The sequence below is a fragment of the Chiloscyllium plagiosum genome, unplaced genomic scaffold (genome assembly GCF_037043375.1).
Source record: "Chiloscyllium plagiosum isolate Xiang-an unplaced genomic scaffold, Cpla_swu_hap1 HiC_scaffold_47, whole genome shotgun sequence".
Classification (NCBI taxonomy): Eukaryota; Metazoa; Chordata; class Chondrichthyes; order Orectolobiformes; family Hemiscylliidae; genus Chiloscyllium; species Chiloscyllium plagiosum.
This window is the reverse complement of record NW_028270185.1, coordinates 13,155,827-13,183,585: the sequence shown is the minus strand read 5'-3', so window position 1 is coordinate 13,183,585 and position 27,759 is coordinate 13,155,827.

The following is a 27,759-nucleotide window of genomic DNA, read 5'->3' as shown; positions in this document are numbered from 1 at the left end:
ATGTAATTCATTGTACCAGAGAACTGGAGATTGGATGGCTGACTGGCAATACAGAGTAACACCAATAGCATGGGCTACCACGAAGAACACTCCTTTTCAACCTCTTCCCTCTCATGTGATCTCTCTAATGGGACAGTGGGACTATGGCAAATTTCCTAAAGAATTGAACAGGACAATGCAAAGTAGTTTCGACTGTGATTTTAGATCAGAAATTAATAACTTATTGTCTTTAGCCTGTCATTGACTTAACTAGGGGTTGATGTTCATAACATTGAGGAAGTGATGTAATCATTTCAGCTCAAACTTATTGAGACAATGGCTACATCTCCAGACAAAGAGCAAACCGATTTCACTCCAATATCTATCGAGATGATTTCCCCAAATCAATATCTCTGACAGCAAAATCCCATATAAAGCCAGGTAGCCCAATCCCATATTACATGGGCTGACTAGGATGTAGAAATAAAATGTGGTCTAAAACATAATTGCAGCTCAATTCAGAAATTATTCATTTCATTTAATATGCTAACTGTGAGGGCAACATTCATTGTTTCCCAAAATGTCATTGTTAAAATTGATCCTTTCAAAGGATGCGAGTGTCACTGGTAAGGCTAGTATGTGTTGATCCTGAACTGAATGGTTTTCTAGGCCATTTGTGAGGGCAATGAATTGCTCAGGGTCTGTGGTCACTCTTAGGCCAGACCTGGGGGTAAGGATGAAGAACATTAGGGAGCCAGATGGTTGTGCAGACAACAATGGATGATAGTTTTATGAGAGTGGAATCTTATAGCATCCTCCATGACATGAGTGAAGGTGAGAGTTATATTAGAATTGCGTGGGAAATCCAGGAAAGCGTATTTCAACAGTGGGAGCAACATTTACACTTTTGCCAAACAGTGAAGCGAATATATCATCAGGCAACTGTGAGTTGCCAGTTAAGGGAGACTATCACTTGTTAAACACTTCATTAACATTTAGCTTCTCATCTTACCAAATGTGCCATGGAACATGAAAATCAGAGCGGTATCCTGGCGACTTCAGCTCAGCAATTGCTCCAAACGGCCTCCATGTTAGACACCAGAAACCAACATCTCAGGACACCAGCCACATGTACTCCATATGGTGTTTTGGTTTTCATTAACAGGGGATCAAGTTTAAGAGCCACGAGGTTTTGCTACAGCTCTACAAGTCCCTGATGAGACCACACTTAGAATATTGTGTCCAGTTCTGGTCGCCCTACTACAGGAAAGATACAGAGGCTTTGGAGAGAGTGCAAAGAAGGTTTACCAGGATGCTGCCTGGACTGGAGGGCTTGCCTTATGAAGAAAGGTTGAATAAGCTCGGACTTTTCTCTCTGGAGAGAAGGAGGCAGAGAGGAGACCTGATCGAGGTGTACAAAATAATGAGAGGAATTGATAGAGTCAATAGCCAGAGACTTTTCCCCAGGGCAGAATTGACTGGTATGAGGGGTCACAGTTTTAAGATATTAGGGGAAAGGTATAGAGGAGACGTCAGAAGTAGGTTCTTTACACAGAGAGTTGTGAACGCATGGAATGCGTTGTCAGCTGTGGTGGTGGAGGCAGAGTCATTAGGGACATTTAAGTGACTGCTGGGCATGCACATGGATAGCAGTGAGTTAGGGGTGCATAGGTTAAGTTACTATATTTTACATTAGGATGAAACCTCGGCACAACATCGTGGGCCAAAGGGCCTGTTCTGTGCTGTACTTTTCTATGTTCTATCCACAGATATCGGCAATTGACATGCCAGGGGATGTATCAGTGATCACTTGGGTTGGGTATGATTGTCCTTCATAAGGATGTCTATGTGTGATCTTCAGATGGCTAAATACACTAGTCCAGGATCACCAGATTCTATTGCATTGTGAGCATTGGTGGGTGGGAATGGTGGTGGCTAGGCCTTCCTGATGTTCTATCTCTCCTTGCACAAAAGCAGTTTCTGGTCAGCAGTGCAGCAGAGATAATTTTCATGGCGCATAGCTCCTTGCTCCTTACTTCTCCAGTGATTCTGGTTTGTAGCCATCTCCTCCCAGTTGGTGATGTTGATATGGAATTTCTTGAAGTTGGTCTGGATGTTATCTTCGAAGCATTTCTTTTAGCCACTACAGATATGCTGACCTTCCTTTAGCTGGGAGCACATGATTTGTTTTGGGAGGGTCGAGGTGGGCATTTGGATGACATGGCCAGTCCATTGGAGTTGCTGTTGAATTATGATGGTAGTGATGCTAGCTCTGTTGGCCTTTTCCAAGACACTGGCGTTAGTGTGTTTGCCTCCTCCAAGAACCTTAATGGTACATCTCTGGCTCACCTTCAATTCACTTCAGTGTTGGGCTGTGCTGGCAATGTTGCAGCAAGGACACTGTGTGCTCAGGGAAAGATACCCAGCTCACAGACTGGACCAGGCTGTACCGCTGGGTTCTTATTGTCTCAGACTGAGTCTACTCAGATACTCACAGCGTCCTTGCCTCGTCTTTTTGCAGTTTGCCCCTTAGCCAGAGATACTGGGCTCTCAGCACTGCTGTAATGTCATTTAGTGCAGTCACAAAGCTGTGCAGCTTGTTGTGATTTTCAGCACCTTCAGTCAAGTCAAAAGAAGTAACCTTCACTCAGGAGGTCTGGGCGGTAAATCAAGGGCAGCTTCCGATAACAGTCTAGGCTCTTGGACATGGTCAGTAAGCCACTCAGGATGGTAAGAGTCAGGATGTTCTCCACATAAAGGGTGAGGAGCCAAACGTCACACAGCCCATCACCCTACTGTGGACTGTATTCCTCCTGGAATCAGAGAGAAGCAGATATTACAGGAGATGAAAATGGGTGGCACAACTGTTATTTGTAGTGCAGGTAGTGGAGTGTCTTGACTGAGTGACTAGGCAGCACAGAGAGTATGGATAAATTGTGGTATTGGAAATAAGGGTAGGTGGAACAAGTGAGGGAAGATGCTGCATATAATAGTGAGAGGGACAGAGCACAAGTCTTGGTGGGATATGGATACGTTAGCAGAGTCAAAGTCAGTATGAGATTAGATTACCTATAGCGTGGAAACAGCCCCAACAAGTCCACACAGACCCTCCGAAGAGTAACCCCCCCCCCCGCTATATTTAACCCTGACTAATCCACCTAACACTACAGGCAATTTAGCATTGCCAATTCACTTAACCCGCACATCTTTGGACTGTGGGAGGAAACCAGAGCACCCACAGGAAACCCACGCAAACACAGGGAGAATGTGCAAACTCCACACAGACAGTTGCCCAAGGCGGGAATTGAACCCAGGCCCCTGGCGCTGTAAGACAGCAGTACAAACCGCTGAGCCACCGTGCTGTCCCGTGGTATCAGAGAGGAGACAATGGCACTTATGCTGACAGAGTGGAGAAAGTTATTGACCTTCTTCCTACAGTGCTTGGAATTTCTCTGTGAATACAAAAGCAAGGAGTTTATGCTTGTATGAATAGTATGAAACACAGGTTAGGCATTAACTGGAGTACTCCATAAAGTTCTGGTCACCATATTACAGGAATAATGGGATTGCATTAGAGAGGGTATAAAGGAGGGTTGCTGACTGGAGGGTTTGATCTATGAGAAAAAAATTTTGGAGCAGTGAAAGTTGAGAGGAAATCTGATAGATAAGATTATAAAAGCCATAGATGTGGTGGACAAGATGGCAATTTTTCCATTAGTAGAGGTGTCAAGAACCATGGCCTACAGATTGAAGATGAGAGATAGAAATCTAGGAGGAGAGTTGAGGTGAATTCTTGCACTTATTCTCAAATAATAATTTTCAGTTAGTGGAATAGGTTTGTAAAAATACAAAAATAGTTCAGATCCTTTGTATTTTTTAAGACAGATATTAATACTTTGCTAGTTTATAAATTTACAGAGGGAACATCCCCAGAGGGAAGAGAGTGGGAGTCTGGAACTCACAGCCTGAAAGGGTGGTTGAGATAGAAACCCTCGTAATGTTTAAGTTGTGTTTCGATACTCTCTCATGTTGCCATGGCTCCAGGGCTGTGGGCGAAGAGCTGGAAAATGATATTACTGCAGTCAGATTTTTGTTGTCCAGCATAGATACAATGGCCAAATAGCCTCCTTGTGTGCTGTGATAATCTAGGGATTTACAGCAAAATGTTGCAGGCTCATTTTTGAAATTCACACCTCTATCTCCCCTCTCTCAGTTAAAGTTTCTCCTCAGACACCCATTATGCTTCTCCCACCATCCCCAGGACTGGAGGCAAAGAGTGGCTCCATGGTTCAGCAATGCCTCCCTACAGTTCCTTCTCTCTTGGCTGGCTGGGAATACCAGGAAATAGAGCTGTTAAATGGCTCTGCAAGCTCTACGTGCTGTATGATATACTCCTAATTCTTGTGTGTAAACTGCCTGGTGCATTTCCCTGTGACAGCAGAGACTACATTTCCAAAAGTATTTCATTGGCGGCACGGTGGCACAGTGGAATAGGTTTGTAAAAATACAAAATACAAAAATACAAAATACAATTCTTGTGTGTAAACTGCCTGGTGCATTTCCCTGTGACAGCAGAGACTACATTTCCAAAAGTATTTCATTGGCGGCACGGTGGCACAGTGGTTAGCACTGTTGCCTCACAGCGCCAGAGACCCGGGTTCAATTCCCGCCTCAGGCGACTGACTGTGTGGAGTTTGCACGTTCTCCCCGTGTCTGCGTGGGTTTCCTCCGGGTGCTCCGGTTTCCTCCCACAATCCAAAAAATGTGCAGGTTAGGCAAATTGGCCATGCTAAATTTCCCGTAGTATTAGATGAAGGGGTAAATATAGGGGAATGGGTCTGGGTGGGTTACGCTTCAGCGGGTCGGTGTGGACTTGTTGGGCCGAAGGGCCTGTTTCCACACTGTAAGTAATCTAATCTAAAAAAAAAGTAATCTAATCTAATCTAAAGCATATTGAGAAATCCAGTGATCAAGAAAGATGCACTATAAATGGAAGTTCTCAGTTTATAATGTACATCCCTCATCCATGTCAGCATCAAATGGGACTAGATGAGGTTATGTTTTCTGGACCAGTTGGACCAAAGGGTCTGTTTCTGTGCTGTATATCTCTGTGATTCTATTCTTGTAAATCTGTTCCACGCCAAGGCCTTCACTCCCTTCTTTAAAGTATTCCCAGATCAGGTCCATTGTGGGAACAGGATGGCAGAAATTTTGAAAGTGTTTTGGACATGGAAGAGAATTCAAGGGGTGGGGTGTAAGTAAGGGGAAGGGGAGTAGGAAAAATAGGGACAGGGAATGGGTCATCAAGGGATGTGAAACTAGTGCAGGAAGAAACCATTTGGCCCATCGGGTCTGCATCAACCCTCTGAAGAACATCCCACCCAGGTGCATCCCTATCCCCGTAACCCCTCTTTTCCCTTGGCTTATCCGCAAGCCCACACATCCCTGAATACTGTGGGCAATTTAGCATGGTCAATCCACCTAACCTGTACATCTTTGGATTGTAGGAGAAAACCAGAGTACCCGATGGAAACCCAAACAGGTGGGGGCAGAATGTGCAAGCTCCATCCACACACAGTCATGCGAGGGTGGAATTGAACCCGAGTCCCTGGCGCTGAGAGGCAGCAGTGCTAACCACTTGGGGTCATTGTGCCAACCCAAAAGAGGGAGAAAAAGAATAGGGAGAGGTGGAATGGAGAATGTGGGGAGGCAGAGGAGGGATGGGAAGATAGAGGAAGAATTTCATAGATCATAGGATCCTTACAGTGTGGAAACAGGCCATTTGGTCCAACAAGTCTACACCGGATTGCCAGGGTTTGAGATATAGGGAGAGGCTGAACAGGCTGGGGAATCGGAGGCTGAGGGGTGGGTGACCTTATAAAAGTATGAGGGGCATGGATAGGGTAAATTGGCAATGTCTTTTCCCTGGGGTCGGGGAGGCCAGAACTAGAGGGCATAGGTTTAGGGTGAGAGGGGAAAGACAAAGAAGAGACCTACAGGGCAATGTTTTCACACAGAGGGTGGTACGTATATGGAATGAGCTGCCAGAGGAAGTGGTGGAGGCTGGTACAATTACAACATTTAAGAGGCATTTGGATGGGTATATGAATAGGAAGGGTTTGGAGGGATATGGGCCGGGTGCTGGCAGGTGGGACTAGATTGGGTTGGGCTATCTGGTCAACATGGACGGATTGAACCGAAGGGTCTGTTTCCATACTGTACATCTCTATGACTCTCCAAAACGTATCCCACCCAGACCCATTCCCCTATCCTATCGCTCTACATTTCCCCCTGAGGTCTCTAAACTACATATCCTTGAACACCATGAGCAATTTAGCATGGCCAGTTCCCTTAACCTGCACATCTTTGGACTGTGGGAGGAAATTGGAGCACCCAGAGGAAACCCACATAGACACGGGGAGAATGTGCAAACTCCATACAGACAGTCATCCACGGCTGGAATCAAACCCAGGTCCCGGGTACTGAGAGGCAGCAATGCTAACCAGTGGACCACCATGCCGTCCAACATGTGGAGGTGGAAGGAGAACGGAGAACGTAGGGAGGTAGAGGAGGAATGGGGAGGGAGAGGGGGAATGTGTGGAGTGGAGGCAGAATGGAGAACTTGGGGGAATGGGGAAGGAAAGGGGAGGGGAGATGTGTGGAGGAACAATGAAGAACGTGGGGAGGTTAAGGAGGAATGGGAAGGGAGAGGGGGCAGGTGTGGAGGGAGAATGGAAAATGTAGAGAGGTAGAGGAGGGATGGGGAGGGGAATGGGAAGGGAGAATGTGTGGAGATGGAGGAAAAATGGAGAATGTGAGAATGTGGAGGAGGAATGGAAATAGAGGAGGAATGGGAAGGGAGAGGAGGAATGTGTGAGGAATGTGGGAGAATATGGGGAGGTGGAGGCAGAATGGGGAGGGAGAGGAGGAATGTGTGAGAATATGGGGAGGTGTAGGCAGAATGGGGAGGGAGAGGAGGAATGTGGGAGAATATGGGGAGGTGTAGGGGACTGGGGAGGGAGAGGAGGAATGTGGGAGAATATGGGGAGGTGTAGGCAGACTGGGAAGGGAGAGGAGGAATGTGGGAGAATATGGGGAGGTGTAGGTGAACTGGGAAGGGAGAGGAGGAATGTGGGAGAATATGGAGAGGTGTAGACGGAATGGGAAGGGAGAGGAGGAATGTGGGAGAATATAGAACATTGAAAAATACAACGCAGTACAGGCCCTTTGGCCCTCGATGTTGCGCCGATCTAAGCCCACCTAACCTACACTAGCCCACTATCCTCCATATGCCTATCCAATGCCCGTTTAAATGTCCATAAAGAGGGAGAGTCCACCACTGCTACTGGCAGGGCATTCCATGAACTCACGACTCACTGAGTAAAGAATCTACCCCTAAGATCTGTCCTATACCTACCACCCCTTAATTTAAAGCTATGCCCCCTCGTAATAGCTGACTCCATACGTGGAAAAAGGTTCTCATGGTCAACCCTATCTAAACCCCTAATCATCTTGTGCACCTCTATCAAGTCACCCCTAAACATTCTTTTCTCCAATGAAAACAGCCCCAAGTGCCTCAGCCTTTCCTCATATGATCTTCCTACCATACCAAGCAACATCCTGGTAAACCTCCTCTGCACCCGTTCCAGTGCCTCCACATCCTTCCTATAGTATGGCGACCAAAACTGCACACAATACGCCAGATGCGGCCGCACCAGAGTCTTATACAACTGCAACATGACCTCAGGGCTCCGGAACTCAATTCCTCTACCAATAAAAGCCAGTACGCCATATGCCTTCTTCACCGCACTATTTACCTGGGTGGCAACTTTCAGAGATCTGTGTACATGGACACCAAGATTCCTCAGCTCATCCACACTACCAAGTATCTGACCATTAGCCCAGTACCCCATCTTTTTGTTACTCTTACCAAAGTGAATCACCTCACAATTACCTACATTGAACTCCATTTGCCACCTTTCTGCCCAGCTCTGCAACTTATCTATATCCTGCTGTAACCTGACACATCCTTCCTCACTGTCAACAACTCCACCGACTTTCGTATCATCCGCAAACTTGCTCACCCAACCTTCTAGCCCCTCCTCCAGGTCATTAATAAAAATGACAAACAGCAATGGTCCCAAAACAGATCCTTGCGGAGGTGTAGGCGGAATGGGAAGGGAGAGGAGGAATGTGGGAGAATATGGGGAGGTGGAGGCGGAATGGGAAGGGAGAGGAGGAATGTGTGAGAATATGGAGAGGTGGAGGCGGAATGGGGAGGGAGAGGAGGAATGTGTAGAATATGGAGAGGGAGAGGAGGAATGTGTGAGAATATGGGGAGGTGGAGGCGGAATGAGGAGGGAGAGGAGGAATGTGTGAGAATATGGAGAGGTGGAGGCGGAATGGGGAGGGAGAGGAGGAATGTGGGAGAATATGGGGAGCAGTAGGCAGAATGGAAAGGGAGAGGAGGAATGTGTGAGAATATGGGGAGGTGTAGGCGGAATGAGGAGGGAGAGGAGGAATGTGGGAGAATACAGGGAGGTGTAGGCGGAATGGGAAGGGAGAGGAGGAATGTGTGAGAATATGGGGAGATGGAGGTGGAATGAGGAGGGAGAGGAGGAATGTGGGAGAATATGGGGAGGTGTCGACCGAATGAGGAGGGAGAGGAGGAATGTGTGAGAATATGGGGAGGTGTAGGCGGAATGAGGAGGGAGAGGAGGAATGCGGGAGAATATGGGGAGATGGAGGCGGAATGGGGAGGGAGAGGAAGAATGTGGGAGAATATGGGGAGGAGTAGGTGGAATGGGGAGGGAGAGGAGGAATGTGGGAGAATACGGGGAGGTGGAGGTGGAATGGGGAGGGAGAGGAGGAATGCGGGAGAATATGGGGAGGTGTAGCGGAATGGGGAGGGAGAGGAGGAATGTGGGAGAATATGGGGAGGTGTAGGCGGAATGGGGAGGGAGAGGAGGAATGTGGGAGAATATGGGGAGGTGTAGGCGGAATGAGGAGGGAGAGGAGGAATGTGTGAGAATATTGGAAGGTGTAGGCGGAATGGGGAGGGAGAGGAGCAATGTGTGAGAATATAGGGGGGTGGAGGCAGAATGGGAAGGGAGAGGAGGAATGTGGGAGGAAAGTGGGAGAATATGGGGAGGGGTAGGCGGAATGGGGAAGGAGAGGAGGAATGTGGGAGAATATTGGGAGGTGGAGATGGAATGGGGAGAGAGAGGAGGAATGTGGGAGGAATGTGGGAGAATATGGGGAGGTGGAGGCGGAATGGGGAGAGGAGGAATGTGGGAGAATATGGGGAAGAGTAGCGGAATGGGGAGTGAGAGGAGGAATGTGGGAGAATATGGGGAGGTGTAGGCGGAATGAGGAGGGAGAGGAGGAATGTGTGAGAATATGGGGAGGTGGAGGCGGAATGGGGAGGGAGAGGAGGAATGTGGGAGAATATGGGGAGGTGGTGACGGAATGGGGAGGGAGAGGAGGAATGTGGGAGAATATGGGGAGGTGGTGATGGAATGGGGAGGGAGAGGAGGAATGTGTGAGAATATGGGGAGGTGGAGGCGGAATGAGGAGGGAGAGGAGGAATGTGCGAGAATATGGGGAGGTGTAGGTGGAATGGGGAGGGAGAGGAGGAATGTGGGAGAATACAGGGAGGTGTAGGCGGAATGGGAAGGGAGAGGAATGTGTGAGAATATGGGGAGATGGAGGCGGAATGGGGAGGGAGAGGAGGAATGTGGGAGAATATGGGGAGGTGTCGGCGGAATGGGGAGGGAAAGGAGGAATGTGGGAGAATATAGGGAGGTGGAGGCGGAATGGGAAGGGAGAGGAATGTGTGAGAATATGGGGAGATGGAGGCGGAATGGGGAGGGAGAGGAGGAATGTGGGAGAATACAGGGAGGTGTAGGCGGAATGGGAAGGGAGAGGAATGTGTGAGAATATGGGGAGATGGAGGCGGAATGGGGAGGGAGAGGAGGAATGTGTGAGAATATGGGGAGGGAGAGGAAGAATGTGTGAGAATATTGGGAGGTGGAGGCGGAATGAGGAGGGAGAGGAGGAATGTGTGAGAATATGGGGAGGTGTAGGTGGAATGAGGAGGGAGAGGAGGAATGTGGGAGAATACAGGGAGGTGTAGGCGGAATGGGAAGGGAGAGGAATGTGTGAGAATATGGGGAGATGGAGGCGGAATGGGGAGGGAGAGGAGGAATGTGGGAGAATATGGGGAGGTGTAGGTGGAATGAGGAGGGAGAGAAGGAATGTGGGAGAATATGGGGAGGTGTCGGTGGAATGAGGAGTGAGAGGAGGAATGTGTGAGAATATGGGGAGGTGTAGGCGGAATGAGGAGGGAGAGGAGGAATGTGTAGAATATGGGGAGATGGAGGGGGAATGGGGAGGGAGAGAAGGAATGTGTGAGAATATGGGGAGATGTAGGCGGAATGGGGAGAGGAGGAATGTGGGAGAATACGGGGAGGTGTGGTGGAATGGGGACGGAGAGGAGGAATGCGGGAGAATATGGGGAGGTGTAGCAGAATGGGGAGGGAGAGGAGGAATGTGGGAGAATTTGGGGAGGTGTAGGCGGAATGAGGAGGGAGAGGAGGAATGTGTGACAATATTGGGAGGTGTAAGGAATGGGGTGGGGGAGGAGGAATGTGGGAGAATACGGGGAGGTGGAGGGGGAATGGGGAGGGAGAGGAGGAATGTGTGAGAATATTGGGAGGTGGAGGCGGAATGGGGAGGGAAAGGAGGAATGTGGGAGAATATAGGGAGGTGGAGGCAGAATGGGGAGGGAGAGGAGGAATGTGGGAGGAATGTGGGAAAATATGGGGAGGTGTAGGCGGAATGGGGAGGGAGAGGAGGAATGTGGGAGAATATGGGGAGGTGGAGACGGAATGGGGAGAGAGAGGAGGAATGTGGGAGAATATGGGGAGGTGTAGGCGGAATGGGGAGGGAGAGGAGGAATGTGGGAGAATATGAGGAGATGGAGGCGGAATGGGGAGGGAGAGGAGGAATGTGGGAGAATATGGGGAGGTGTAGGTGGAATGAAGAGGGGGGAGAGGAGGCATGTGTGAGAATATTGGGAGATGGAGGCGGAATGGGGAGGGAGAGGAAGAATGTGGGAGAATATGGGGAGGTGTAGGTGGAGTGGGGAGGGAGAGGAGGAATGTGGGAGAATACGGGGAGGTGGAGGTGGAATGGGGAGGGAGAGGAGGAATGCGGGAGAATATGGGGAGTGTAGGCGGAATGAGGAGGGAGAGGAGGAATGTGTGAGAATATTGGGAGGTGTAGGCGGAATGGGAAGGGAGAGGAGGAATGTGGGAGAATACAGGGAGGTGTAGGCGGAATGGGGAGGGTAAGGAGGAATGTGGGAGAATATAGGGAGGTGTAGGCAGAATGGGGAGGGAGAGGAGGAATGTGGGGGAATATGGGGAGGTGGAGACGGAATGGGGAGAGAGAGGAGGAATGTGGGAGAATATAGGGAGGTGGAGACGGAATGGGGAGAGAGAGGAGGAATGTGGGAGAATATGGGGAGGGGTAGGCGGAATGGGGAGGGAGAGGAGGAATGTGGGAGAATATGGGGAGGTGGAGACGGAATGGGGAGAGAGAGGAGGAATGTGGGAGGAATGTGTGAGAATATGGGGATGTGTAGGCGGAATGGGGAGGGAGAGGAGGAATGTGGGAGAATATGGGGAGGTGGAGGGAGAATGGGGAGGGAGAGGAGGAATGTGGGAGAATATGGGGAGGTGTCGGCGGAATGAGGAGTGAGCAGAGGAATGTGTGAGAATATGGGGAGGTGTAGGCGGAATGGGGAGGGAGAGGAGGAATGTGGGAGAATATGAGGAGGTGGAGGCGGAATGGGGAGGGAGAGGAGGAATGTGGGAGGAATGTGTGAGAATATGGGGATGTGTAGGCGGAATGGGGAGGGAGAGGAGGAATGTGGGAGAATATGGGGAGGTGGAGGGAGAATGGGGAGGGAGAGGAGGAATGTGGGAGAATATGGGGAGGTGTAGCGGAATGGGAAGTGAGAGGAGGAATGTGTGAGAATATGGGGAGGTGTAGGTGGAATGGGGAGGGGAGGAGGAATTTGGGAGGATATAGGGAGGTGGAGGCGGAATGGGGAGGGAGAGGAGGAATGTGGGAGAATATGGGGAGGTGTAGGCGGAATGAGGAGGGAGAGGAGGAATGTGTGAGAATATGGGGAGGTGGAGGCGGAATGAGGAGGGAGAGGAGGAATGTGTGAGAATATGGGGAGGTGTAGGCGGAATGAGGAGGGAGAGAAGGAATGTAGGAGTATACAGGGAGGTGTAGGCGGAATGGGGAGGGAGAGGAGGAATGTGTGTGAATATGGGGAGGTGGAGTCGGAATGGGGAGGGAGAGGAGGAATGTGTGAGAATATGGGGAGGTGGAGGCGGAATGAGGAGGGAGAGGAGGAATGTGGGAGAATACAGGGAGGTGGAGGCGGAATGGGAAGTGAGAGGAGGAATGTGTGAGAATATGGGGAGATGGAGGCGGAATGGGGGGGGAGAGGAGGAATGTGGGAGAATATGGGGAGGTGTCGGCGGAATGAGGAGGGAGAGGAGGAATGTGGGAGAATATGGGGAGGTGTCGGCGGAATGGGGAGGGAAAGGAGGAATGTGGGAGAATAGAGGGAGGTGGAGGCGGAATGGGGAGGGAGAGGAGGAATGTGGGAGAATATGGGGAGGTGTAGGTGGAATGGGGAGGGGAGGAGGAATTTGAGAGAATACGGGGAGGTGTAGTTGGAATGGGGAGGGAGAGGAGGAATGTGGGAGAATATGGGGAGATGTAGGCGGAATGGGGAGGGAGAGGAAGAATGTGGGAGAACATGGGGAGGTGGTGATGGAATGGGGAGGGAGGGGAGGGAGAGGAGGAATGTGGGAGGAATGTGGGAGAATATGGGGAGGTGCAGGCGGAATGGGGAGGGAGAGGAGGAATGTGGGAGAACATGGGGAAGTGTAGGTGGAATGGGAAGGGAGAGGAGGAATGTGTAGAATATGGGGAGGGAGAGGAGGAATGTGTGTGAATATGGGGAGGTGGAGGCGGAATGAGGAGGGAAAGGAGGAATGTGTGAGAATATGGGGAGGTGCAGGCAGAATGAGGAGGGAGAGGAGGAATGTGGGAAAATACAGGGAGGTGTAGGCGGAATGGGAAGTGAGAGGAGGAATGTGTGAGAATATGGGGAGATGGAGGCGGAATGGGGAGGGAGAGGAGGAATGTGGGAGAATATGGGGAGGTGTCGGTGGAATGAGGAGTGAGAGGAGGAATGTGTGAGAATATGGGGAGGTGTAGGCGGAATGAGGAGTGAGAGGAGGAAGGTGTGAGATTATGGGGAGGTGTAGACGGAATGGGGAGGGAAAGGAGGAATGTGGGAGAATATAGGGAGGTGGAGGCATAATGGGGAGGGAGAGGAAGAATGTGGGAGAATATGGGGATGAGTAGGTGGAATGGGGAGGGAGAGGAGGAATGTGGGAGAATACGGGGAGGTGGAGGTGGAGTGGGGAGGGAGAGGAGGAATGCGGGAGAATATGGGGAGGTGTAGGCGGAATGAGGAGGGAGAGGAGGAATGTGTGAGAATATTGGGAGGTGTAGGCGGAATGGGGAGGGTGAGGAGGAATGTGGGAGAATACGGGTAGTTGTAGGCGGAATGAGGAGGGAGAGGAGGAATGTGTGAGAATATTGGGAGGTGTAGGCGGAATGGGGTGGGAAAGGAGGAATGTGGGAGAATGTAGGGAGGTGGAGGCAGAATGGGGAGGGAGAGGAGGAATGTGGGAGAATATGGGGAGGTGGAGGCAGAATGGGGAGGGAGAGGAGGAATGTGGGAGAATATGAGGAGGTGGAGGCGGAATGGGGAGGGAGAGGAGGAATGTGGGAGAATATGGGGAGGTGGAGAGGGAGTGGGGAGGGAGAGGAGGAATGTGGGAGAATATGAGGAGGTGGAGGCGGAATGGGGAGGGAGAGGAGGAATGTGGGAGAATATGGGGAGATGGAGGCGGAATGGGGAGGGAGAGGAGGAATGTGGGAGAATATGGGGAGGTGTCGGCGGAATGAGGAAGGAGAGGAGGAATGTGGGAGAATATGGGGAGGTGTAGGTGGAATGAGGAGGGAGAGGAGGCATGTGCGAGAATATGGGGAGATGGAGGCGGAATGGGGAGGGAGAGGAAGAATGTGGGAGAATATGGGGAGGAGTAGGTGGAGTGGGGAGGGAGAGGAGGAATGTGGGAGAATACGGGGAGGTGGAGGTGGAATGGGGAGGGAGAGGAGGAATGTGGGAGAATATGGGGAGGTGTAGGCGGAATGAGGAGGGAGAGGAGGAATGTGTGAGAATATTGGGAGGTGTAGGCGGAATGGGGAGGGAGAGGAGGAATGTGGGAGAATACGGGTAGGTGTAGGCGGAATGAGGAGGGAGAGGAGGAATGTGTGAGAATATTGGGAGGTGTAGGCGGAATGGGGAGGGAGAGGAGGAATGTGGGAGAATACAGGGAGGTGTAGGCGGAATGGGGAGGGTAAGGAGGAATGTGGGAGAATATAGGGAGGTGGAGGCAGAATGGGGAGGGAGAGGAGGAATGTGGGGGAATATGGGGAGGTGGAGACGGAATGGGGAGAGAGAGGAGGAACGTGGGAGAATATGGGGAGGTGGAGACGGAATGGGGAGAGAGAGGAGGAATGTGGGAGAATATGGGGAGGGGTAGGCGGAATGGGGAGGGAGAGGAGGAATGTGGGAGAATATGGGGAGGTGGAGACGGAATGGGGAGAGAGGGGAGGAATGTGGGAGAATATGGGGAGGTGTAGGCGGAATGGGGAGGGAGAGGAGGAATGTGGGAGAATATGAGGAGGTGGAGGCGGAATGGGGAGGGAGAGGAGGAATGTGGGAGGAATGTGTGAGAATATGGGGATGTGTAGGCGGAATGGGGAGGGAGAGGAGGAATGTGGGAGAATATGGGGAGGTGGAGGGAGAATGGGGAGGGAGAGGAGGAATGTGGGAGAATATGGGGAGGTGTAGGTGGAATGGGGAGGGGAGGAGGAATTTGGGAGGATATAGGGAGGTGGAGGCGGAATGGGGAGGGAGAGGAGGAATGTGTGTGAATATGGGGAGGCGGAGTCGGAATGGGGAGGGAGAGGAGGAATGTGTGAGAATATGGGGAGGTGGAGGCGGAATGAGGAGGGAGAGGAGGAATGTGTGAGAATATGGGGAGGTGTAGGCAGAATGAGGAGGGAGAGGAGGAATGTGGGAGAATACAGGGAGGTGTAGGCGGAATGGGAAGTGAGAGGAGGAATGTGTGAGAATATGGGGAGATGGAGGCGGAATGGGGGGGGAGAGGAGGAATGTGGGAGAATATGGGGAGGTGTCGGCGGAATGAGGAGTGAGAAGAGGAAGGTGTGAGAATATGGGGAGGTGTAGGCGGAATGAGGAGGGAGAGGAGGAATGTGGGAGAATATGGGGAGGTGTCGGCGGAATGGGGAGGGAAAGGAGGAATGTGGGAGAATATAGGGAGGTGGAGGCGGAATGGGGAGGGAGAGGAGGAATGTGGGAGAATATGGGGAGGTGTAGGTGGAATGGGGAGGGGAGGAGGAATTTGAGAGAATACGGGGAGGTGTAGTCGGAATGGGGAGGGAGAGGAGGAATGTGGGAGAATATGGGGAGATGTAGGCGGAATGGGGAGGGAGAGGAAGAATGTGGGAGAATATGGGGAGGTGGTGACGGAATGGGGAGGGACAGTAGGAATGTGGGAGAACATGGGGAGGTGTAGGTGGAATGGGGAGGGAGAGGAGGAATGTGTAGAAAATGGGGAGGGAGAGGAGGAATGTGTGAGAATATGGGGAGGTGGAGGCGGAATGAGGAGGGAGAGGAGGAATGTGTGAGAATATGGGGAGGTGGAGGCGGAATGAGGAGGGAGAGGAGGAATGTGTGAGAATATGGGGAGGTGTCGGCAGAATGAGGAGGGAGAGGAGGAATGTGGGAAAATACAGGGAGGTGTAGGCGGAATGGGAAGTGAGAGGAGGAATGTGTGAGAATATGGGGAGATGGAGGCGGAATGGGGAGGGAGAGGAGGAATGTGGGAGAATATGGGGAGGTGTCGGTGGAATGAGGAGTGAGAGGAGGAATGTGTGAGAATATGGGGAGGTGTAGGCGGAATGAGGAGTGAGAGGAGGAAGGTGTGAGATTATGGGGAGGTGTAGACGGAATGGGGAGGGAAAGGAGGAATGTGGGAGAATATAGGGAGGTGGAGGCATAATGGGGAGGGAGAGGAAGAATGTGGGAGAATATGGGGATGAGTAGGTGGAATGGGGAGGGAGAGGAGGAATGTGGGAGAATACGGGGAGGTGGAGGTGGAATGGGGAGGGAGAGGAGGAATGCGGGAGAATATGGGGAGGTGTAGCGGAATGGGGAGGGAGAGGAGGAATGTGGGAGAATATGGGGAGGTGTAGGCGGAATGAGGAGGGAGAGGAGGAATGTGTGAGAATATTGGGAGGTGTAGGCGGAATGGGGAGGGAGAGGAGGAATGTGGGAGAATACGGGTAGTTGTAGGCGGAATGAGGAGGGAGAGGAGGAATGTGTGAGAATATTGGGAGGTGTAGGCGGAATGGGGTGGGAAAGGAGGAATGTGGGAGAATATAGGGAGGTGGAGGCAGAATGGGGAGGGAGAGGAGGAATGTGGGCGAATATGGGGAGGTGGAGACGGAATGGGGAGAGAGAGGAGGAATGTGGGAGAATATGGGGAGGTGTAGGGGGAATGGGGAGGGAGAGCAGGAATGTGGGAGAATATGAGGAGGTGGAGGCGGAATGGGGAGGGAGAGGAGGAATGTGGGAGAATATGGGGAGGTGGAGAGGGAGTGGGGAGGGAGAGGAGGAATGTGGGAGAATATGAGGAGGTGGAGGCGGAATGGGGAGGGAGAGGAGGAATATGGGAGAATATGGGGAGATGGAGGCGGAATGGGGAGGGAGAGGAGGAATGTGTGAGAATATGGGGAGGTGTAGGTGGAATGGGGAGGGAGAGGAGGAATGTGGGAGAATATGGGGAGGTGTCGGCGGAATGAGGAAGGAGAGGAGGAATGTGGGAGAATATGGGGAGGTGTAGGTGGAATGAGGAGGGAGAGGAGGCATGTGTGAGAATATGGGGAGATGGAGGCGGAATGGGGAGGGAGAGGAAGAATGTGGGAGAATATGGGGAGGAGTAGGTGGAGTGGGGAGGGAGAGGAGGAATGTGGGAGAATACGGGGAGGTGGAGGTGGAATGGGGAGGGAGAGGAGGAATGCGGGAGAATATGGGGAGGTGTAGCGGAATGGGGAGGGAGAGGAGGAATGTGGGAGAATATGGGGAGGTGTAGGCGGAATGAGGAGGGAGAGGAGGAATGTGTGAGAATATTGGAAGGTGTAGGCGGAATGGGGAGGGAGAGGAGGAATGTGGGAGAATACGGGTAGGTGTAGGCGGAATGAGGAGGGAGAGGAGGAATGTGTGAGAATATTGGGAGGTGTAGGCGGAATGGGGAGGGAGAGGAGGAATGTGGGAGAATACAGGGAGGTGTAGGCGGAATGGGGAGGGTAAGGAGGAATGTGGGAGAATATAGGGAGGTGGAGGCAGAATGGGGAGGGAGAGGAGGAATGTGGGGGAATATGGGGAGGTGGAGACGGAATGGGGAGAGAGAGGAGGAATGTGGGTGAATATGGGGAGGTGGAGACGGAACGGGGAGAGAGACTAGGAATGTGGGAGAATATGGGGAGGTGTAGGCGGAATGGGGAGGGAGAGGAGGAATGTGGGAGAATATGAGGAGGTGGAGGCGGAATGGGGAGGGAGAGGAGGAATGTGGGAGGAATGTGTGAGAATATGGGGATGTGTAGGCGGAATGGGGAGGGAGAGGAGGAATGTGGGATAATATGGGGAGGTGGAGGGAGAATGGGGAGGGAGAGGAGGAATGTGGGAGAATATGGGGAGGTGTAGCGGAATGGCAAGTGAGAGGAGGAATGTGTGAGAATATGGGGAGGTGTCGGTGGAATGGGGAGGGGAGGAGGAATTTGGGAGGATATAGGGAGGTGGAGGCGGAATGGGGAGGGAGAGGAGGAATGTGTGAGAATATTGGGAGGTGTAGGCGGAATGGGGAGGGAGAGGAGGAATGTGGGAGAATACGGGTAGTTGTAGGCGGAATGAGGAGGGAGAGGAGGAATGTGTGAGAATATTGGGAGGTGTAGGCGGAATGGGGTGGGAAAGGAGGAATGTGGGAGAATATAGGGAGGTGGAGGCAGAATGGGGAGGGAGAGGAGGAATGTGGGCGAATATGGGGAGGTGGAGACGGAATGGGGAGAGAGAGGAGGAATGTGGGAGAATATGGGGAGGTGTAGGCGGAATGGGGAGGGAGAGCAGGAATGTGGGAGAATATGAGGAGGTGGAGGCGGAATGGGGAGGGAGAGGAGGAATGTGGGAGAATATGGGGAGGTGGAGAGGGAGTGGGGAGGGAGAGGAGGAATGTGGGAGAATATGAGGAGGTGGAGGCGGAATGGGGAGGGAGAGGAGGAATATGGGAGAATATGGGGAGATGGAGGCGGAATGGGGAGGGAGAGGAGGAATGTGTGAGAATATGGGGAGGTGTAGGTGGAATGGGGAGGGAGAGGAGGAATGTGGGAGAATATGGGGAGGTGTCGGCGGAATGAGGAAGGAGAGGAGGAATGTGGGAGAATATGGGGAGGTGTAGGTGGAATGAGGAGGGAGATGAGGCATGTGTGAGAATATGGGGAGATGGAGGCGGAATGGGGAGGGAGAGGAAGAATGTGGGAGAATATGGGGAGGAGTAGGTGGAGTGGGGAGGGAGAGGAGGAATGTGGGAGAATACGGGGAGGTGGAGGTGGAATGGGGAGGGAGAGGAGGAATGCGGGAGAATATGGGGAGGTGTAGCGGAATGGGGAGGGAGAGGAGGAATGTGGGAGAATATGGGGAGGTGTAGGCGGAATGAGGAGGGAGAGGAGGAATGTGTGAGAATATTGGGAGGTGTAGGCGGAATGGGGAGGGAGAGGAGGAATGTGGGAGAATACGGGTAGGTGTAGGCGGAATGAGGAGGGAGAGGAGGAATGTGTGAGAATATTGGGAGGTGTAGGCGGAATGGGGAGGGAGAGGAGGAATGTGGGAGAATACAGGGAGGTGTAGGCGGAATGGGGAGGGTAAGGAGGAATGTGGGAGAATATAGGGAGGTGGAGGCAGAATGGGGAGGGAGAGGAGGAATGTGGGGGAATATGGGGAGGTGGAGACGGAATGGGGAGAGAGAGGAGGAATGTGGGAGAATATGGGGAGGTGGAGACGGAACGGGGAGAGAGACTAGGAATGTGGGAGAATATGGGGAGGGGTAGGCGGAATGGGGAGGGAGAGGAGGAATGTGGGAGAATATGGGGAGGTGGAGACGGAATGGGGAGAGAGGGGAGGAATGTGGGAGGAATGTGGGAGAATATGGGGAGGTGTAGGCGGAATGGGGAGGGAGAGGAGGAATGTGGGAGAATATGAGGAGGTGGAGGCGGAATGGGGAGGGAGAGGAGGAATGTGGGAGGAATGTGTGAGAATATGGGGATGTGTAGGCGGAATGGGGAGGGAGAGGAGGAATGTGGGATAATATGGGGAGGTGGAGGGAGAATGGGGAGGGAGAGGAGGAATGTGGGAGAATATGGGGAGGTGTAGCGGAATGGCAAGTGAGAGGAGGAATGTGTGAGAATATGGGGAGGTGTCGGTGGAATGGGGAGGGGAGGAGGAATTTGGGAGGATATAGGGAGGTGGAGGCGGAATGGGGAGGGAGAGGAGGAATGTGGGAGAATATGGGGAGGTGTAGGCGGAATGAGGAGGGAGAGGAGGAATGTAGGAGAATACAGGGAGGTGTAGGCGGAATGGGGAGGGAGAGGAGGAATGTGTGTGAATATGGGGAGGTGGAGGCGGAATGAGGAGGGAGAGGAGGAATGTGTGAGAATATGGGGAGGTGTAGGCAGAATGAGGAGGGAGAGGAGGAATGTGGGAGAATACAGGGAGGTGTAGGCGGAATGGGAAGTGAGAGGAGGAATGTGTGAGAATATGGGGAGATGGAGGCGGAATGGGGGGGGAGAGGAGGAATGTGGGAGAATATGGGGAGGTGTCGGCGGAATGAGGAGTGAGAAGAGGAAGGTGTGAGAATATGGGGAGGTGTAGGCGGAATGGGGAGGGAGAGGAGGAATGTGTGAGAATATGGGGAGGTGTCGGCGGAATGGGGGGGGAAAGGAGGAATGTGGGAGAATATAGGGAGGTGGAGGCGGAATGGGGAGGGAGAGGAGGAATGTGGGAGAATATGGGGAGGTGTAGGTGGAATGGAGAGGGGAGGAGGAATTTGAGAGAATACGGGGAGGTGTAGTCGGAATGGGGAGGGAGAGGAGGAATGTGGGAGAATATGGGGAGATGTAGGCGGAATGGGGAGGGAGAGGAAGAATGTGGGAGAATATGGGGAGGTGGTGACGGAATGGGGAGGGACAGGAGGAATGTGGGAGGAATGTGGGAGAATATGGGGAGGTGCAGGCGGAATGGGGAGGGAGAGGAGGAATGTGGGAGAACATGGGGAGGTGTAGGTGGAATGGGGAGGGAGAGGAGGAATGTGTAGAAAATGGGGAGGGAGAGGAGGAATGTGTGAGAATATGGGGAGGTGGAGGCGGAATGAGGAGGGAGAGGAGGAATGTGTGAGAATATGGGGAGGTGTAGGCAGAATGAGGAGGGAGAGGAGGAATGTGGGAGAATACAGGGAGGTGTAGGCGGAATGGGATGTGAGAGGAGGAATGTGTGAGAATATGGGGAGATGGAGGCGGAATGGGGAGGGAGAGGAGGAATGTGGGAGAATATGGGGAGGTGTCGGTGGAATGAGGAGTGAGAGGAGGAATGTGTGAGAATATGGGGAGGTGTAGGCGGAATGAGGAGTGAGAGGAGGAATGTGTGAGATTATGGGGAGGTGTAGACGGAATGGGGAGGGAAAGGAGGAATGTGGGAGAATATCGGGAGGTGGAGGCATAATGGGGAGGGAGAGGAAGAATGTGGGAGAATATGGGGATGAGTAGGTGGAATGGGGAGGGAGAGGAGGAATGTGGGAGAATACGGGGAGGTGGAGGTGGAATGGGGAGGGAGAGGAGGAATGTGGGAGAATATGGGGAGGTGTAGGCGGAATGAGGAGGGAGAGGAGGAATGTGTGAGAATATTGGGAGGTGTAGACGGAATGGGGAGGGAGAGGAGGAATGTGGGAGAATACGGGTAGTTGTAGGCGGAATGAGGAGGGAGAGGAGGAATGTGTGAGAATATTGGGAGGTGTAGGCGGAATGGGGTGGGAAAGGAGGAATGTGGGAGAATATAGGGAGGTGGAGGCAGAATGGGGAGGGAGAGGAGGAATGTGAGAGAATATGGGGAGATGGAGGCAATGGGGGGGTAGAGGAGGAATGTGGGAGAATATGGGGAGGTGTCGGCGGAATGGGGAGTTAAAGGAGGAATGTGGGAGAATATAGGGAGGTGGAGGCGGAATGGGGAGGGAGAGGAGGAATGTGGGAGAATATGGGGAGGTGTAGGTGGAATGGGGAGGGGAGGAGGAATTTGAGAGAATACGGGGAGGTGTAGTCGGAATGGGGAGGGAGAGGAGGAATGTGGGAGAATATGGGGAGATGTAGGCGGAATGGGGAGGGAGAGGAAGAATGTGGGAGAATATGGGGAGGTGGTGACGGAATGGGGAGGGACAGGAGGAATGTGGGAGAACATGGGGAGGTGTAGGTGGAATGGGGAGGGAGAGGAGGAATGTGTAGAATATGGGGAGGGAGAGGAGGAATGTGTGAGAATATGGGGAGGTGGAGGCAGAATGAGGAGGGAGAGGAGGAATGTGTGAGAATATGGGGAGGTGGAGGCGGAATGAGGAGGGAGAGGAGGAATGTGTGAGAATATGGGGAGGTGTCGGCAGAATGAGGAGGGAGAGGAGGAATGTGGGAAAATACAGGGAGGTGTAGGCGGAATGGGAAGTGAGAGGAGGAATGTGTGAGAATATGGGGAGATGGAGGCGGAATGGGGAGGGAGAGGAGGAATGTGGGAGAATATGGGGAGGTGTCGGTGGAATGAGGAGTGAGAGGAGGAATGTGTGAGAATATGGGGAGGTGTAGGCGGAATGAGGAGTGAGAGGAGGAAGGTGTGAGATTATGGGGAGGTGTAGACGGAATGGGGAGGGAAAGGAGGAATGTGGGAGAATATAGGGAGGTGGAGGCATAATGGGGAGGGAGAGGAAGAATGTGGGAGAATATGGGGATGAGTAGGTGGAATGGGGAGGGAGAGGAGGAATGTGGGAGAATAAGGGGAGGTGGAGGTGGAATGGGGAGGGAGAGGAGGAATGCGGGAGAATATGGGGAGGTGTAGCGGAATGGGGAGGGAGAGGAGGAATGTGGGAGAATATGGGGAGGTGTAGGCGGAATGAGGAGGGAGAGGAGGAATGTGTGAGAATATTGGGAGGTGTAGGCGGAATGGGGAGGGAGAGGAGGAATGTGGGAGAATACGGGTAGTTGTAGGCGGAATGAGGAGGGAGAGGAGGAATGTGTGAGAATATTGGGAGGTGTAGGCGGAATGGGGTGGGAAAGGAGGAATGTGGGAGAATATAGGGAGGTGGAGGCAGAATGGGGAGGGAGGAATGTGGGAGAATATGGGGAGGTGGAGACGGAATGGGGAGAGAGAGGAGGAATGTGGGAGAATATGGGGAGGTGTAGGGGGAATGGGGAGGGAGAGCAGGAATGTGGGAGAATATGAGGAGGTGGAGGCGGAATGGGGAGGGAGAGGAGGAATGTGGGAGAATATGGGGAGGTGGAGAGGGAGTGGGGAGGGAGAGGAGGAATGTGGGAGAATATGAGGAGGTGGAGGTGGAATGGGGAGGTAGAGGAGGAATGTGGGAGAATATGGGGAGATGGAGGCGGAATGGGGAGGGAGAGGAGGAATGTGTGAGAATATGGGGAGGTGTAGGTGGAATGGGGAGGGAGAGGAGGAATGTGGGAGAATATGGGGAGGTGTCGGCGGAATGAGGAAGGAGAGGAGGAATGTGGGAGAATATGGGGAGGTGTAGGTGGAATGAGGAGGGAGAGGAGGCATGTGTGAGAATATGGGGAGATGGAGGCGGAATGGGGAGGGAGAGGAAGAATGTGGGAGAATATGGGGAGGAGTAGGTGGAGTGGGGAGGGAGAGGAGGAATGTGGGAGAATATGGGGAGGTGGAGGTGGAATGGGGAGGGAGAGGAGGAATGCGGGAGAATATGGGGAGGTGTAGCGGAATGGGGAGGGAGAGGAGGAATGTGGGAGAATATGGGGAGGTGTAGGCGGAATGAGGAGGGAGAGGAGGAATGTGTGAGAATATTGGGAGGTGTAGGCGGAATGGGGAGGGAGAGGAGGAATGTGGGAGAATACGGGTAGGTGTAGGCGGAATGAGGAGGGAGAGGAGGAATGTGTGAGAATATTGGGAGGTGTAGGCGGAATGGGGAGGGAGAGGAGGAATGTGGGAGAATACAGGGAGGTGTAGGCGGAATGGGGAGGGTAAGGAGGAATGTGGGAGAATATAGGGAGGTGGAGGCAGAATGGGGAGGGAGAGGAGGAATGTGGGGGAATATGGGGAGGTGGAGACGGAATGGGGAGAGAGAGGAGGAATGTGGGAGAATATGGGGAGGTGGAGACGGAATGGGGAGAGAGACTAGGAATGTGGGAGAATATGGGGAGGGGTAGGCGGAATGGGGAGGGAGAGGAGGAATGTGGGAGAATATGGGGAGGTGGAGACGGAATGGGGAGAGAGGGGAGGAATGTGGGAGGAATGTGGGAGAATATGGGGAGGTGTAGGCGGAATGGGGAGGGAGAGGAGGAATGTGGGAGAATATGAGGAGGTGGAGGCGGAATGGGGAGGGAGAGGAGGAATGTGGGAGGAATGTGTAAGAATATGGGGATGTGTAGGCGGAATGGGGAGGGAGAGGAGGAATGTGGGAGAATATGGGGAGGTGGAGGGAGAATGGGGAGGGAGAGGAGGAATGTGGGAGAATATGGGGAGGTGTCGGTGGAATGGGGAGGGGAGGAGGAATTTGGGAGGATATAGGGAGGTGGAGGCGGAATGGGGAGGGAGAGGAGGAATGTGGGAGAATATGGGGAGGTGTAGGCGGAATGAGGAGGGAGAGGAGGAATGTAGGAGAATACAGGGAGGTGTAGGCGGAATGGGGAGGGAGAGGAGGAATGTGTGTGAATATGGGGAGGTGGAGGCGGAATGAGGAGGGAGAGGAGGAATGTGTGAGAATATGGGGAGGTGTAGGCAGAATGAGGAGGGAGAGGAGGAATGTGGGAGAATACAGGGAGGTGTAGGCGGAATGGGAAGTGAGAGGAGGAATGTGTGAGAATATGGGGAGATGGAGGCGGAATGGGGGGGGAGAGGAGGAATGTGGGAGAATATGGGGAGGTGTCGGCGGAATGAGGAGTGAGAAGAGGAAGGTGTGAGAATATGGGGAGGTGTAGGCGGAATGAGGAGGGAGAGGAGGAATGTGTGAGAATATGGGGAGGTGTCGGCGGAATGGGGAGGGAAAGGAGGAATGTGGGAGAATATAGGGAGGTGGAGGCGGAATGGGGAGGGAGAGGAGGAATGTGGGAGAATATGGGGAGGTGTAGGTGGAATGGGGAGGGGAGGAGGAATTTGAGAGAATACGGGGAGGTGTAGTCGGAATGGGGAGGGAGAGGAGGAATGTGGGAGAATATGGGGAGATGTAGGCGGAATGGGGAGGGAGAGGAAGAATGTGGGAGAATATGGGGAGGTGGTGACGGAATGGGGAGGGACAGGAGGAATGTGGGAGGAATGTGGGAGAATATGGGGAGGTGCAGGCGGAATGGGGAGGGAGAGGAGGAATGTGGGAGAACATGGGGAGGTGTAGGTGGAATGGGGAGGGAGAGGAGGAATGTGTAGAAAATGGGGAGGGAGAGGAGGAATGTGTGAGAATATGGGGAGGTGGAGGCGGAATGAGGAGGGAGAGGAGGAATGTGTGAGAATATGGGGAGGTGTAGGCAGAATGAGGAGGGAGAGGAGGAATGTGGGAGAATACAGGGAGGTGTAGGCGGAATGGGATGTGAGAGGAGGAATGTGTGAGAATATGGAGAGATGGAGGCGGAATGGGGAGGGAGAGGAGGAATGTGGGAGAATATGGGGAGGTGTCGGTGGAATGAGGAGTGAGAGGAGGAATGTGTGAGAATATGGGGAGGTGTAGGCGGAATGAGGAGTGAGAGGAGGAATGTGTGAGATTATGGGGAGGTGTAGACGGAATGGGGAGGGAGAGGAGGAATGTGGGAGAATACGGGTAGTTGTAGGCGGAATGAGGAGCGAGAGGAGGAATGTGTGAGAATATTGGGAGGTGTAGGCGGAATGGGGTGGGAAAGGAGGAATGTGGGAGAATATAGGGAGGTGGAGGCAGAATGGGGAGGGAGGAATGTGGGAGAATATGGGGAGGTGGAGACGGAATGGGGAGAGAGAGGAGGAATGTGGGAGAATATGGGGAGGTGTAGGGGGAATGGGGAGGGAGAGCAGGAATGTGGGAGAATATGAGGAGGTGGAGGCGGAATGGGGAGGGAGAGGAGGAATGTGGGAGAATATGGGGAGGTGGAGAGGGAGTGGGGAGGGAGAGGAGGAATGTGGGAGAATATGAGGAGGTGGAGGTGGAATGGGGAGGTAGAGGAGGAATGTGGGAGAATATGGGGAGATGGAGGCGGAATGGGGAGGGAGAGGAGGAATGTGTGAGAATATGGGGAGGTGTAGGTGGAATGGGGAGGGAGAGGAGGAATGTGGGAGAATATGGGGAGGTGTCGGCGGAATGAGGAAGGAGAGGAGGAATGTGGGAGAATATGGGGAGGTGTAGGTGGAATGAGGAGGGAGAGGAGGCATGTGTGAGAATATGGGGAGATGGAGGCGGAATGGGGAGGGAGAGGAAGAATGTGGGAGAATATGGGGAGGAGTAGGTGGAGTGGGGAGGGAGAGGAGGAATGTGGGAGAATATGGGGAGGTGGAGGTGGAATGGGGAGGGAGAGGAGGAATGCGGGAGAATATGGGGAGGTGTAGCGGAATGGGGAGGGAGAGGAGGAATGTGGGAGAATATGGGGAGGTGTAGGCGGAATGAGGAGGGAGAGGAGGAATGTGTGAGAATATTGGGAGGTGTAGGCGGAATGGGGAGGGAGAGGAGGAATGTGGGAGAATACGGGTAGGTGTAGGCGGAATGAGGAGGGAGAGGAGGAATGTGTGAGAATATTGGGAGGTGTAGGCGTAATGGGGAGGGAGAGGAGGAATGTGGGAGAATACAGGGAGGTGTAGGCGGAATGGGGAGGGTAAGGAGGAATGTGGGAGAATATAGGGAGGTGGAGGCAGAATGGGGAGGGAGAGGAGGAATGTGGGGGAATATGGGGAGGTGGAGACGGAATGGGGAGAGAGAGGAGGAATGTGGGAGAATATGGGGAGGTGGAGACGGAATGGGGAGAGAGACTAGGAATGTGGGAGAATATGGGGAGGGGTAGGCGGAATGGGGAGGGAGAGGAGGAATGTGGGAGAATATGGGGAGGTGGAGACGGAATGGGGAGAGAGGGGAGGAATGTGGGAGGAATGTGGGAGAATATGGGGAGGTGTAGGCGGAATGGGGAGGGAGAGGAGGAATGTGGGAGAATATGAGGAGGTGGAGGCGGAATGGGGAGGGAGAGGAGGAATGTGGGAGGAATGTGTGAGAATATGGGGATGTGTAGGCGGAATGGGGAGGGAGAGGAGGAATGTGGGAGAATATGGGGAGGTGGAGGGAGAATGGGGAGGGAGAGGAGGAATGTGGGAGAATATGGGGAGGTGTCGGTGGAATGGGGAGGGGAGGAGGAATTTGGGAGGATATAGGGAGGTGGAGGCGGAATGGGGAGGGAGAGGAGGAATGTGGGAGAATATGGGGAGGTGTAGGCGGAATGAGGAGGGAGAGGAGGAATGTAGGAGAATACAGGGAGGTGTAGGCGGAATGGGGAGGGAGAGGAGGAATGTGTGTGAATATGGGGAGGTGGAGGCGGAATGAGGAGGGAGAGGAGGAATGTGTGAGAATATGGGGAGGTGTAGGCAGAATGAGGAGGGAGAGGAGGAATGTGGGAGAATACAGGGAGGTGTAGGCGGAATGGGAAGTGAGAGGAGGAATGTGTGAGAATATGGGGAGATGGAGGCGGAATGGGGGGGGAGAGGAGGAATGTGGGAGAATATGGGGAGGTGTCGGCGGAATGAGGAGTGAGAAGAGGAAGGTGTGAGAATATGGGGAGGTGTAGGCGGAATGAGGAGGGAGAGGAGGAATGTGTGAGAATATGGGGAGGTGTCGGCGGAATGGGGAGGGAAAGGAGGAATGTGGGAGAATATAGGGAGGTGGAGGCGGAATGGGGAGGGAGAGGAGGAATGTGTGTGAATATGGGGAGGTGGAGGCGGAATGAGGAGGGAGAGGAGGAATGTGTGAGAATATGGGGAGGTGTAGGCAGAATGAGGAGGGAGAGGAGGAATGTGGGAGAATACAGGGAGGTGTAGGCGGAATGGGAAGTGAGAGGAGGAATGTGTGAGAATATGGGGAGATGGAGGCGGAATGGGGGGGGAGAGGAGGAATGTGGGAGAATATGGGGAGGTGTCGGCGGAATGAGGAGTGAGAAGAGGAAGGTGTGAGAATATGGGGAGGTGTAGGCGGAATGGGGAGGGAGAGGAGGAATGTGTGAGAATATGGGGAGGTGTCGGCGGAATGGGGGGGGAAAGGAGGA